The sequence below is a fragment of the Mus musculus genome, chromosome 18 (assembly GCF_000001635.26).
Source record: "Mus musculus strain C57BL/6J chromosome 18, GRCm38.p6 C57BL/6J".
In the NCBI taxonomy this organism is placed as follows: Eukaryota; Metazoa; Chordata; class Mammalia; order Rodentia; family Muridae; genus Mus; species Mus musculus.
In genome coordinates this window covers 77,723,351-77,733,844 of record NC_000084.6, presented here as the reverse complement: position 1 = coordinate 77,733,844, position 10,494 = coordinate 77,723,351, and the positions used below count along the sequence as shown (strand labels likewise).

General features: G+C 49.8%; 1 long non-coding RNA gene across 1 annotated transcript; it reads left to right on the top strand.

Annotated features, from left to right (window-relative positions):
- The first annotated feature begins 374 nt into the window (after positions 1–374).
- A330094K24Rik (RIKEN cDNA A330094K24 gene) lies at positions 375–4,352 on the top strand. Its single transcript, NR_155289.1, has 2 exons — positions 375–603; positions 3,367–4,352. It is a non-coding gene; the product is annotated as an RIKEN cDNA A330094K24 gene (long non-coding RNA).
- The last annotated feature ends 6,142 nt before the right edge of the window (positions 4,353–10,494 follow it).

The following is a 10,494-nucleotide window of genomic DNA, read 5'->3' as shown; positions in this document are numbered from 1 at the left end:
CCTGAGGGGCTTGAACCATCTTAAAAACACAGATATTTACATTATGACTCAAAACAGTAGCAAAATTACAGTTCTGAAGTAGCGACAAAATAATTTTATGGTGGGGTGGGGTCACCATAACATGAGGAGCTGTATTAAAGGGTTGCAGCATGGGAAGGTTGAGAATCACTGCGCTAGTGTGTAAGTGTGGGTTGGTGGGTCTGTCCCTCCCTTGAGAAAGCAGAGAGGACTGTGGGCCCAAGAGCCGGGATGCTAAAGCAGCTAACGCACAGGCAGAAGATATGCAGACAGCTGGGGACTCCTCCTGGGTGCCTCTTGACCCATCTGTTAGGCTGGCCACTGACTGCAGCTGGCTTGGCTCCTGGCTGCAGAGGGAGTCGGTTTTCAGGAGCAGGAAAAAGAAACAGTTCTCTTTTCCCGGCTTGGAAGGCAAGTTCCACTGTGCTAGACACTGGCCCTGTCATTTTTAGGAAAGGGAAAAGGTCACAGCTTGAGAGCCTTGTCCCAATGCTTTGGAAGCTCTTGGGCTTGTCCCCTAGAACTGGCCTGGACCCTCTGGAGCAGCAGAGGGAGGACTGGAGTCAGGTTTCCTGTTGGCTCTTGGTAAGCACCTGAAGCCACAAGGCTGTGCTTCTGTCCCCACCCAGCCAACTGCCTTGTCTCCCTACATCCCACCTCTCCATCGGTCCCACCCTCCCCAACACGCTTCACTCCGACCGACCACCCACTCATCCCAGGAGCAGTGAGTGCATCGTGAACCCTCCGCCTCCCCTCCCCCAACACTCTCTTTGCACACACAGCTAAACTCTCATCTGGCTAGCTAAAGGGATTGTCCCTTATTAAATTCCTCGGGGGATGATCTCATTAAACCTCGTTACGGGGCACTTCTATTTCAGGGACAGTAAATTTGCTGCAATCTATGGGCAGCTAGTTAATTGAAACCCGAGGAAGGGGCTGGGGGAGGGGGCGGCGGCCGTGGTAGAGAAGCCTGAACTGGGTGGCCCAGCCTGGAGCTGACGCAGGGAACTGGAGGAGGCTGAGGTACGGGGAGGAGCTGGGGTACACGTGAGGGCAGCTGATAAAGGGAAGACCTGAGCCTCAGAGGGGGAGGAGACAGAGCAGCCCGGTGCGGTAAGCTGGCCTTGTAGCTGCCTGCCAGGCCTTGCGCTCACCCCAGACTGCCAGAGAGTCCAGACTGGCCCCAAGTGATAAGGCCCTAGGCTGGGACGCGGCCACTGCAATGGAAAAGCAGGAGGAACAGGAGAACTTGGAAACTAATTTGATACGGGGATGAGGGAGAGAAAGGAGCCCAAGATGACCTCTAAAGATCCCTGGAGAACGGGGACAGGTGCCGGAGCGCAAGCCCAGCAGAGGCCTCAGCCCAGTGCCAAGTTAGTTTGCTCTATTGTTTCAATAGTCTGTCTTCACTCCCGTCTTCAGAAAGCGTTTCCCCGTCTTCCAGTTTTTCATCTATTCAGGCTTACATTCAGCTCCTAATCTTCTACCGCTCAGCTCTTAACTTAAGCTGAGTCCAGACAGGATCAGTACAAACAGGGGCACCGCCTGGGTCAGACTCTCCCTCGGAACCCCTGCAGAGCACTTAGCTGCACTCAGAACCTCCCTGACTTCAATTCCCTCACTACAAGCAGTTGTATAATTTCCAGGACAGCTGCAGAGGAGCCAAGGACATAATAAGCACCGGAAAGCGTCTGGTAGCAGGCCTCAGTGGCAGATGAGCTTGGAACTTCTGACAGTGCTTGGAGACAAGTGGCCTCTAACGCCTGCATTGTGGTTCTCTTAAGAGGCCTGGGCTTCACTGTGTGTAGAGGAAGACGGGAGGCTTTGGTGATTTCTCACAACTTTATTTTTTTCTTCTGTGTCGTTATTGAATGGCTGTGGAAGCGCCTGCCAGTGTGGTCTCAGGCTGAGGATGTAGCTGAGTGGTTGAGTGTGGGCCTAACAAGTGTGAGGGCCTGGGTTGGCTCCCGGCACTCCAGGAAAAAGGAAAGACATACTTCGGTTTCCATTGTACCGGTTCTTTGATTCTGGAAAAGGACAACAAAGGCTTGTGACATAAAACTTCATTGGTTTCCTTGTTATTTCCATGTAGCTAGGGTGCTCTCTGTATGAGCCACCATGTGGTTGCTGGGATTTGAACTCAGGACCTTCAGAAGAGCAGTCAGTGCTCTTAACCGCTGAGCCATCTCTCCAGCCCTTATTTTTATTTATATGTCTCTGTGTATGGATATGGATTTCCAGGGAGACCAGAAGAGAGTATCTGATCCCCTGGAGCTGAAGCTACTGACAGTTATGCACTGCCTGCTGTGGGTGTTAGGGACTGAATTCAGGCCAGTATGTACTCTTACGCAGACCCATCTCTCCAGCCCCTCTGGCCTGCCTCTCTCAGAAGGAAGAATGGCCTGCTTGAGACAAGAGCTGCTGGAGAGGAGCAGCCCTGACTCTCTGCAGAGCTTGCCTGCCTACAACCCCTTTCGCCAGCTCTCAGGAGAGGTGACTGTCCCAGTGCTAGGTTCAGTGTTGCTCTGGAGGGGCATTCTGTGGTCACACACTAGCCGGGCACTCTGCCGCAGGTGTCCATGAAGTTCCCACTGTATTTCTTACGGTCTTCTTCTCCATCCCTCCTACTTGCAGGTGACTGTCAGGCTGGTGGCTCCTAGTGTCAGGGACCTGGGTGAGAAGGGACCGAGGTTAACAGCCCTTCTCGACTTTCAAGAGAAATCTGAACTTGTTTCCACGCATGCTGTTGAGTGGGGAAGGGAAGTGGGTGAGAGGCGGGGAGGCATTTTGAGAGAAGCGGTTCTCTGAGCCTTGGTTGGGAGAAAGATGGCGCTGTGCCCTCCCTTGTACAGCCATCCATTTACAGAGGGGTCCTAAGAGAACCTTGGAGATTCCAGCCTTGGGAAAGGTCTCTTCTCTCATGGCACGAGGCCAGAGACCCTGCCATAGTGTATTGCTGGGTTTGGACAAGTGGGGAATGTGCATCATTGAAGGTCTAAATCCTGTGTTTTTGTACAGTTGGACTCTGGGAGTATCTAGCAGGGAAGGGAGAGAACGAGGCCTTGGTAATAATGAAATGAGCCCTTCTGGTAGCCCTTCCCACCGCTCCCACCGCACACAGACACATGTACTATAGAGATGTTGCCAGATCCCTAACTGACTGAGAATCTGCTCTATCCTTCCACACAGTTTTGGGGAATGTTTTGTCATTCCCGAGACTGGGTAGATGGTGGCCATCTTCACAGTGGCTTGTGCCAACTGGGCACAGAGGTAATCTCATCAAAGGGTGGGTGCTTTCAGGTGGAGACCAAAGGCCCAGCTAACTAATGAGTCCTTCCATTGTTCCAGCATTGAAGACCAGAGTGGAGAGGATGGCACAGATAAAGGTCAACCAACTGCAGATGAAGGCCTACCTAGAAGGGTCTGCGCAGGACAGGCAGAGTCCCTCCAGATCTGAAGACTATGCAGCCAGCTAGCACCAGGCCTACACCAGGGGACAAGACCAAGAATGAAGAGACCAAGGCTCCCTGCAGATCACATGGCCGATTCTCATTGCTTCCAACCTTGGCTGCCTGGAAGAACCTTATCTCTACATAGATACAGCCAGTGAGTCTACACTAGACAAGGCAACCAGAGACCAAAGAGAAGAAAAGGCAGAGCGGGGACATCCGGAGACAAGAGAGAAGCAACAGCTGTTGGCTTGGAATACCACAGAAAGAAACTTGAGGTAGCGGCTTGCCAGTCGGCTACTGTGAAACCAGAGGCATGGTATCTTTTCTGCCACTAGCCTGGCAGGCATTGACAGGGAGGTTGGCCTTGGCAGTGAGGGAGCATCCCCAATCCCAGTAGCCTGGGGCAATCTCTTTCTGGAAGACAGCGGCTTCCTTGCTTTTGCTGGCTCTTCCAGTTCACCATCACCTGAGAGTTTCCGGCTGTGAACACAGCCTGCCAAGGGGCAAGCTGAAGGAAACAGACTGCATGAGAAAATGGGGAACCTGTCAGGGTAGAAGCAAGCTTCCTGCAGCCCCATGGCACGGTTCTCCAGTTTGGGTTGCCTCTCATTTTGGCATGGATTTGAGGAGATGTGTTCTAAAGTTTCTGGAGAAAATTAGAAGGATTGCAAGTAAAGTTGGGTAGTGCTCTATGAAAAGGCCTGGAACATTCCACATTTGGATTCTTATATGTCTTCTTTTTGGGAGGGGGCATTTAAAACAGGGTTTCTCTGTCCTGGAACTCACTCTGTAGACCAGGCTGTCTTCAATCTCAGAAATCTGCCTGCCTTTGGCCCCTCTGTCCCCTAGTACTCAGATTAAAGGCGTGCGCCATCAACACCCACTGGATTCTTCTTTATTTTGATGTACTTGTGCTATGTAAGTGCTCTGACTGTCCCACTACCCAGCACACTGGAATCCTGGCTACACTTAATCCCAGCCCTGCTGGCTGTGAAAGAGGCTTCCTTACCCAAGACAGCGATTTCTCTCTCTCTCTCTTCCTCCCTTTCTTCCCCCCCCCCCCCTTTCTCTCTGAGTAATCACAACACCAATGTCAATAAGATAGGTGTGGGGCACTCGGAAGGCAGAGGCAGGCAGATTTCTGAGTTCAAGGCCAGCCTGGTCTACAAAGTGAGTTCCAGGACAGCCAGGGCTATACAGAGAAACCCTGTCTTGAAAAACAAACAAACAAACAAACAAACAAACACACACACACAAACAAACAAAGATAGGTGTGGGGCCATGAACCACAGACAGGTTTAGTTCTTTTTTATTATTTTGAGTTATTTCTCCTTAGACTGAAAGTTCCAGACTTTTCTGGCATTTCCCAGGTCTGGAAGGTCTGGCTTTGAGGCACAAGATCAACACGCACATGAATGTGTATTAGCCTGGCCCTATTGGGCTAACAGAATATGATGTGAAGGTTCCAAAAACTTGGCTTACTAATGAATCTATCCTACAGTCTAAAATCCCTACATTCTATGTCTCTCTTTGACAAATCCTGGGGAGGCATTTTTATTATTGGACGATGTATTCTATCATCTGGGGGACACCATATTGGTCATCTACCACTCCAACTTGACACAAGCTATAGTTGATGCATTTATAAAAAGATAAAGGGAGCAGGTGGGGGGGCTGGAGAGATGACTCAGCGGCTAAGAGCACTGACTGCTCTTCCAGAGGTCCGGAGTTCAATTCCCAGCAACCACATGGTGGCTCACAACCATCTGTAATGGGTTCTGAAGCCTTTTTCTGGTGTGTCTGAAGACAGCTGCATTATACAAATGTACATACAATAAATAAATAATTCTTTTTTAAAAAAGTGCCAGACAGTGGTGGCGCACGCCTTTAATCCCAGCACTTGGGAGGCAGAGGCAGGGGGATTTCTGAGTTCGAGGCCAGCCTGGTCTACAGAGTGAGTTCCAGGACAGCCAGGGCTACACAGAAAAACCCTGTCTCCAAAAACCAAAAACCATAAATAAATAAATAAATAAATAAATAAATAAAAATAAAGGGGGGATATATGTGTTCTATGGGGGTGTGGTAAGATGTGGGGGAAGGGGTGCCTCAGCAGGCCCATGCCAAGGCATCCCTTTCCTCCGAGGGACCAGCCACATGATGGTATAGTATAGAATACAGTTTATTCAGGGCACGGGGAGGGGAGTTAAGAGGGTAGTAGAGGCAGAGAAAGAGCAGGAGAACAAGAGAGGAGCAAGAGAGAGTAGAGGAGTAGAGGCCATGAGCACCTAGAGAGAAGGGGTGGTAGAGGAAAGTGGATCGGGAAAGAGTGAGAGAAACAAGAGACTAAGACAGCAAAGAGGGGGCAAGCAGCTGCTTTTATAGTGAGTCAGGCATATCTGGCTGTTGCCAGGTAACTGTGGGGTGGATCATACCTGGCTTATGTCACAACCTAAATAAAAGGCAGACCCAGGGCTGGAGAGATGGCTCAGCAGTTAAGAGCATCGACTGCTTTTCTGAAGGTCCTGAGTTCAAGTCCCAGAAACCCCATGGTGGCTCACAACCATCTGTAACGAGATCTGGCACCCCCTTCTGGAGTGTCTGAAGACAGCTACAGTGTACTTACAAATAATAAATAAATAAATCTTAAAAAAAAAAAAAAAGAAAAGAAAAGTCAGACCCTTCTGATCTCCCCCCCCCACCCCCTTCTCCTTCATCTTTGTGGCTACCTTTGCCCTCTTCCCCCACGTGGAGTGGAACTGTATTGGCTTGGTATTAGCTTGGTGTGATCTGTCTGGTTGCAAGCCGTGGTGATTCTAACACAATAGTTATCTGAGAGAAGGGGACCTCAATGGAGAAAATACCTCTGTGAGATCCAGCCGTATGTAAGCCTGGAGAACATTTTCTTAGTGATTGATGGAGGGAGGCTCAGTCCATGTGGGTGGTGCCCTCTTTGGGCTGACGGTTCTAGGTCCTATAAGACAGCCGGCTGAGCAAGTAGGCAGTGCCCCTCCACCATTCCTGACTGGTTTGAAGCTCTACTTTGGCTTCCCTCAAAGGACTGTGACTGAGGATATCTAACCCTTTCCTTCCCGACTCGCTTTTGATCATGGTGGCATGTTCTATCTCACTATAGCAATAGTGACCCTAACTAGGACATGCTCCAACTTCACAGTTTTGATTTAGGTAGGGTTTCCTCTGGTGATGAGAATTCATCCAGGAGATGGGGTTTTTACTATCCCATTAAAGAAAACCTTAGAAGCCGGGCGTGGTGGCACACGCCTTTAATCCCAGCACTCAGAGGCAGGCAGATTTCTGAGTTCGAGGCCAGCCTGGTCTACAAAGTGAGTTCCAGGACAGCCAGGGCTATACAGAGAAACCCTGTCTCACCCCCCCCCTCCCGAAAAGAAAAGAAAAGAAAAGAAAAGAAAAGAAAAGAAAAGAAAAGCTTAGGCCCCCAAGGGCAGGCTTCCTCTGACACATTTTATGCATTCTTCAGTCTGACCTGCAATCTGTGGGTGTGGGTTCTCTCTGCTTACAGGGAATGGGGCTGGCTTGAGCACTAACTCTCTGGCTTTTCTGGTCTATTATACTTTTGTCAAGCCCGTGTAAACGTTCATGGCTTTTCAATGCCTGTCCTTGCTCTGAAATATCGACATGGAGACCTGGTATTTTTATTGATGAGCTTCATGCGCTATAGCGGGCAGATTCTGAGCTATTGTAACCCGACTATGCTGGTCTGACCTACTTTCCAAGCACATGGAGATACCTGCCATGTGGTGTCTCCTTGGCCTTCTTCATGGTACCTCATCTGACCTCCTGGTGAATTGCTTCCCTCTTTTTCCACCCGGGACCTGCCCCCCAGTGGAATTGGAAGCCCCACCTTATTCTTTCCTGCCTAGCTTCTGGCTGATCAGAGGTGAAGGAAAACATTTTTTACACAACATTTAGACAGGAGTTATTTGACAATGCCAGCATTGGGACTGTAACCAGATCTCTGGGCAGAGTGATCAGCACTGAACACACAGTGCACAAAACCATCCCCCAACGAACCAGACTTCACTCGGGGAAGCCTGCAGGTCAGTCCAGGAGGGACTTGGAGATGTTTTTCTCTTGAGCCGGTGCTTTGTCCTTTGGTGGCTTGAACTAGCAAGGAAGAAAGCCCAGATGGAAACAAAAGGCCAGAGGAAGCTGGACACAATGGTGCATACCCATAACCCCAGCACTGGGGAGATGCAGATAGAAGAACCAAGAGTTCAAGGCCAGCCTGGCCTATACAAGACCCTAGCTCAACGATAGGCAGTAGTGGCGCATGCCTTTAATACCAGCACTCGGGAGGATTTCTTTTTTTTTTTTTTAAAGATTTATTTATTATTTGTAAGTACACTGTAGCTGTCTTCAGACACACCAGAAGAGGGCATCAGATCTCATTACGGATGGTTGTGAGCCACCATGTGGTTGCTGGGATTTGAACTCTGGACCTTTGGAAGAGCAGTCGGGTGCTCTTACCCACTGAGCCATCTCACCAGCCCGGGAGGATTTCTGAGTTCGAGGCCAGTCTGGTCTACAAAGTGAGTTCCAGGACAGCCAGGGAGACACAGAGAAACCCTGTCTAGAAACAAACAAACAAACAAACAAAGACCCTGACTCAAAATATAGACTAAAGCAAGCAAGCAAACAAAAATGGCTGGAGCAATTGCTCTAGAAAGAGAGATTTGTAAAAACATACTGTGGTTGTTTGAAAGAAAATGGCCTCATAAGGCCATAGGGAGTGGCACTATTGGGAGGTGTGCCTTGTTGGAATACGTACGACGTTGTGGGAGAAGGTGTGTCCCTGGAGAGTGGGCTTTGAGGTTTCAGAGGCTCAAGCCAGGCGGAATGGTCCACTGTCTCTTCCTGTTACTGGCAGATCCAGATTAGAGCTCTCAGCTACATTTCCAGCACCATGTTTGCCTACTCGATGCTCTATTTCCCACTGTACTGGCTGGTTTTATGTGTCAACTTGACGCAGGCTGGGGTTATCACAGAGAAAGGAGCTTCAGTTGGGGAGGTACCTCCATAAGATCCAGCTGTGGGGCATTTTTTCAATTAGTGATCAAGGGGGAAAGGCCCCTTGTGGGTGGGACCATCTCTGGGCTGGTAGTCTTGGTTCTATAAGAGAGCAGGCTGAGCAAGCCAGGGGAAGCAAGCCAGTAGAGAACATCCCTCCATGGCCTCTGCATGAGCTCCTGCTTTCTGACCTGCTTGAGTTCCAGTCCTGACTTCCTTGGTGATGAACAGCAGTATGGAAGTGTAAGCTGAATAAACCCTTTCCTCCCCAACTTGCTTCTTGGTCATGATGTTTGTGCAGGAATAGAAACCCTGACTAAGACACCCACCATGGACGATAATGGACGTAACCTCTGAACTGTAAGCCAGCCCCAAGTAAATGTTTTCCTTTTTGAGAGCGGCCATGGTCACAGTGTCTCTTCACATCAATAGAAACCCGGCTGAAGACACATGCTATGACTCTTGGCCTCTTACAAAACAAGACCTTGGCCTCTCAAGTCTCCTTTTACTCGGGGTTACTAAGGAGCTGCTTGAGACCCCGGAAACCATTCCCAGCTCCTTGCTGTTCTGTGGTCCAGGGGCATTAACTTGTTGCCTCTCTCAGGGGCTGGCTCTGCAAATCTCTTCTTAGTCTTTCCCCTGGATGCTTCTTCTGTCCCCAAGGCCTGGTGCCTTTGAACAATTCCCTAGGGGAGCATCACACCAGAGAAGCTGTGGATTCACTTTTAGGTGACAGTTACTTCAGTCAGTTGGTCGAGGCGCCCTACTGAGTGCTTGTACTGTTCTCGTGGTGTCAGATGCTCTGCACTTTAGACACACAAGGAGTCTTTCCCCCTCCCCCATGGTGCCAAGGCTTGAAGAGGACAGCTCAGGAACTTTGGAGAATTCTACCAGACCCCTCCCCTCCTGGAAGAGAAAGGTCATAGAACACTTAGGCACCCCCACCCCCAGCCCCCTGGAAGGGAGAAGCTAATTACATTTCTCAGACCACAGCGGGGGACAGACCGTTGACCACCTGCACATAAGGGAAGCTGAGAGCAGTAGACACATTCCTCAGGGCTGGAGGGACCGTCGGCCCTCCACAGCCAAGGAAAACCCTTGCTACCTCATTTCCTAAAGACCAATCAGTTTAGAGGGCGCACTGTTCCGCCAATCATATTGTGCCTAGTTGCTGCTGCTCTAAAAAGTGTATAAACACTTACCAAACAGGCTGCGAGAGGTCACCGCCTCTCCTTTGGATGTAGGGTGACCCCAATGCATTGGAACAATAAATCCCTCTTGCTTTCTGCATGCGTTGTTCACTCAGGGGTGAACACTCAGGTAAGCTAAGGCTCGCCAGAGTCTTACAGGCTAAGTTCCTCCCAACCCTCCAACCCGCACAGGTGGAACTGGAGGCTGGGAGTCACAGGCAGCAGAACAAGGTTTGGTTGACTTCCACTGGCTCCATTTGGTGTTGGTGACCTTGGGCAAGTCAACCGCTTCCTGCTTACTCAGCATTTCCTTGGCCTCTTCTGTAAAGTCCTCGGGTGTCTGCAAAAGAATACAATTAACGGGGCTGGTGAGATGGCTCAGTGGGTAAGAGCACCCGACTGCTCTTCCAAAGGTCCGGAGTTCAAACCCCAGCAACCACATGGTGGCTCACAACCATCTGTAACAAGATCTGACTGCCTCTTCTGGAGTGTCTGAAGACAGCTACAGTGTACTTACATATAATAAATAAATAAATAAATAAATAAATCTTTAAAAAAAAAAAGAATACAATTAACAATACCCACTGAAACCTCCTACCAGTCCTGTTTAGAGAACCTAATAAACTCTTATGAGCTGAGACTGAGGGAGGTGGATCCCACTTGGGGGCTAGCCTGAGTTACTGCCTAGAGACGGCTCAGTGATTAAGAGCCCTTGTTTTTGAAGAGAACCCCAGTTTGGTTCCTGGCACCCACATGGTGGCTTCCAGCCATCCCTAAGTCCAGTTTCC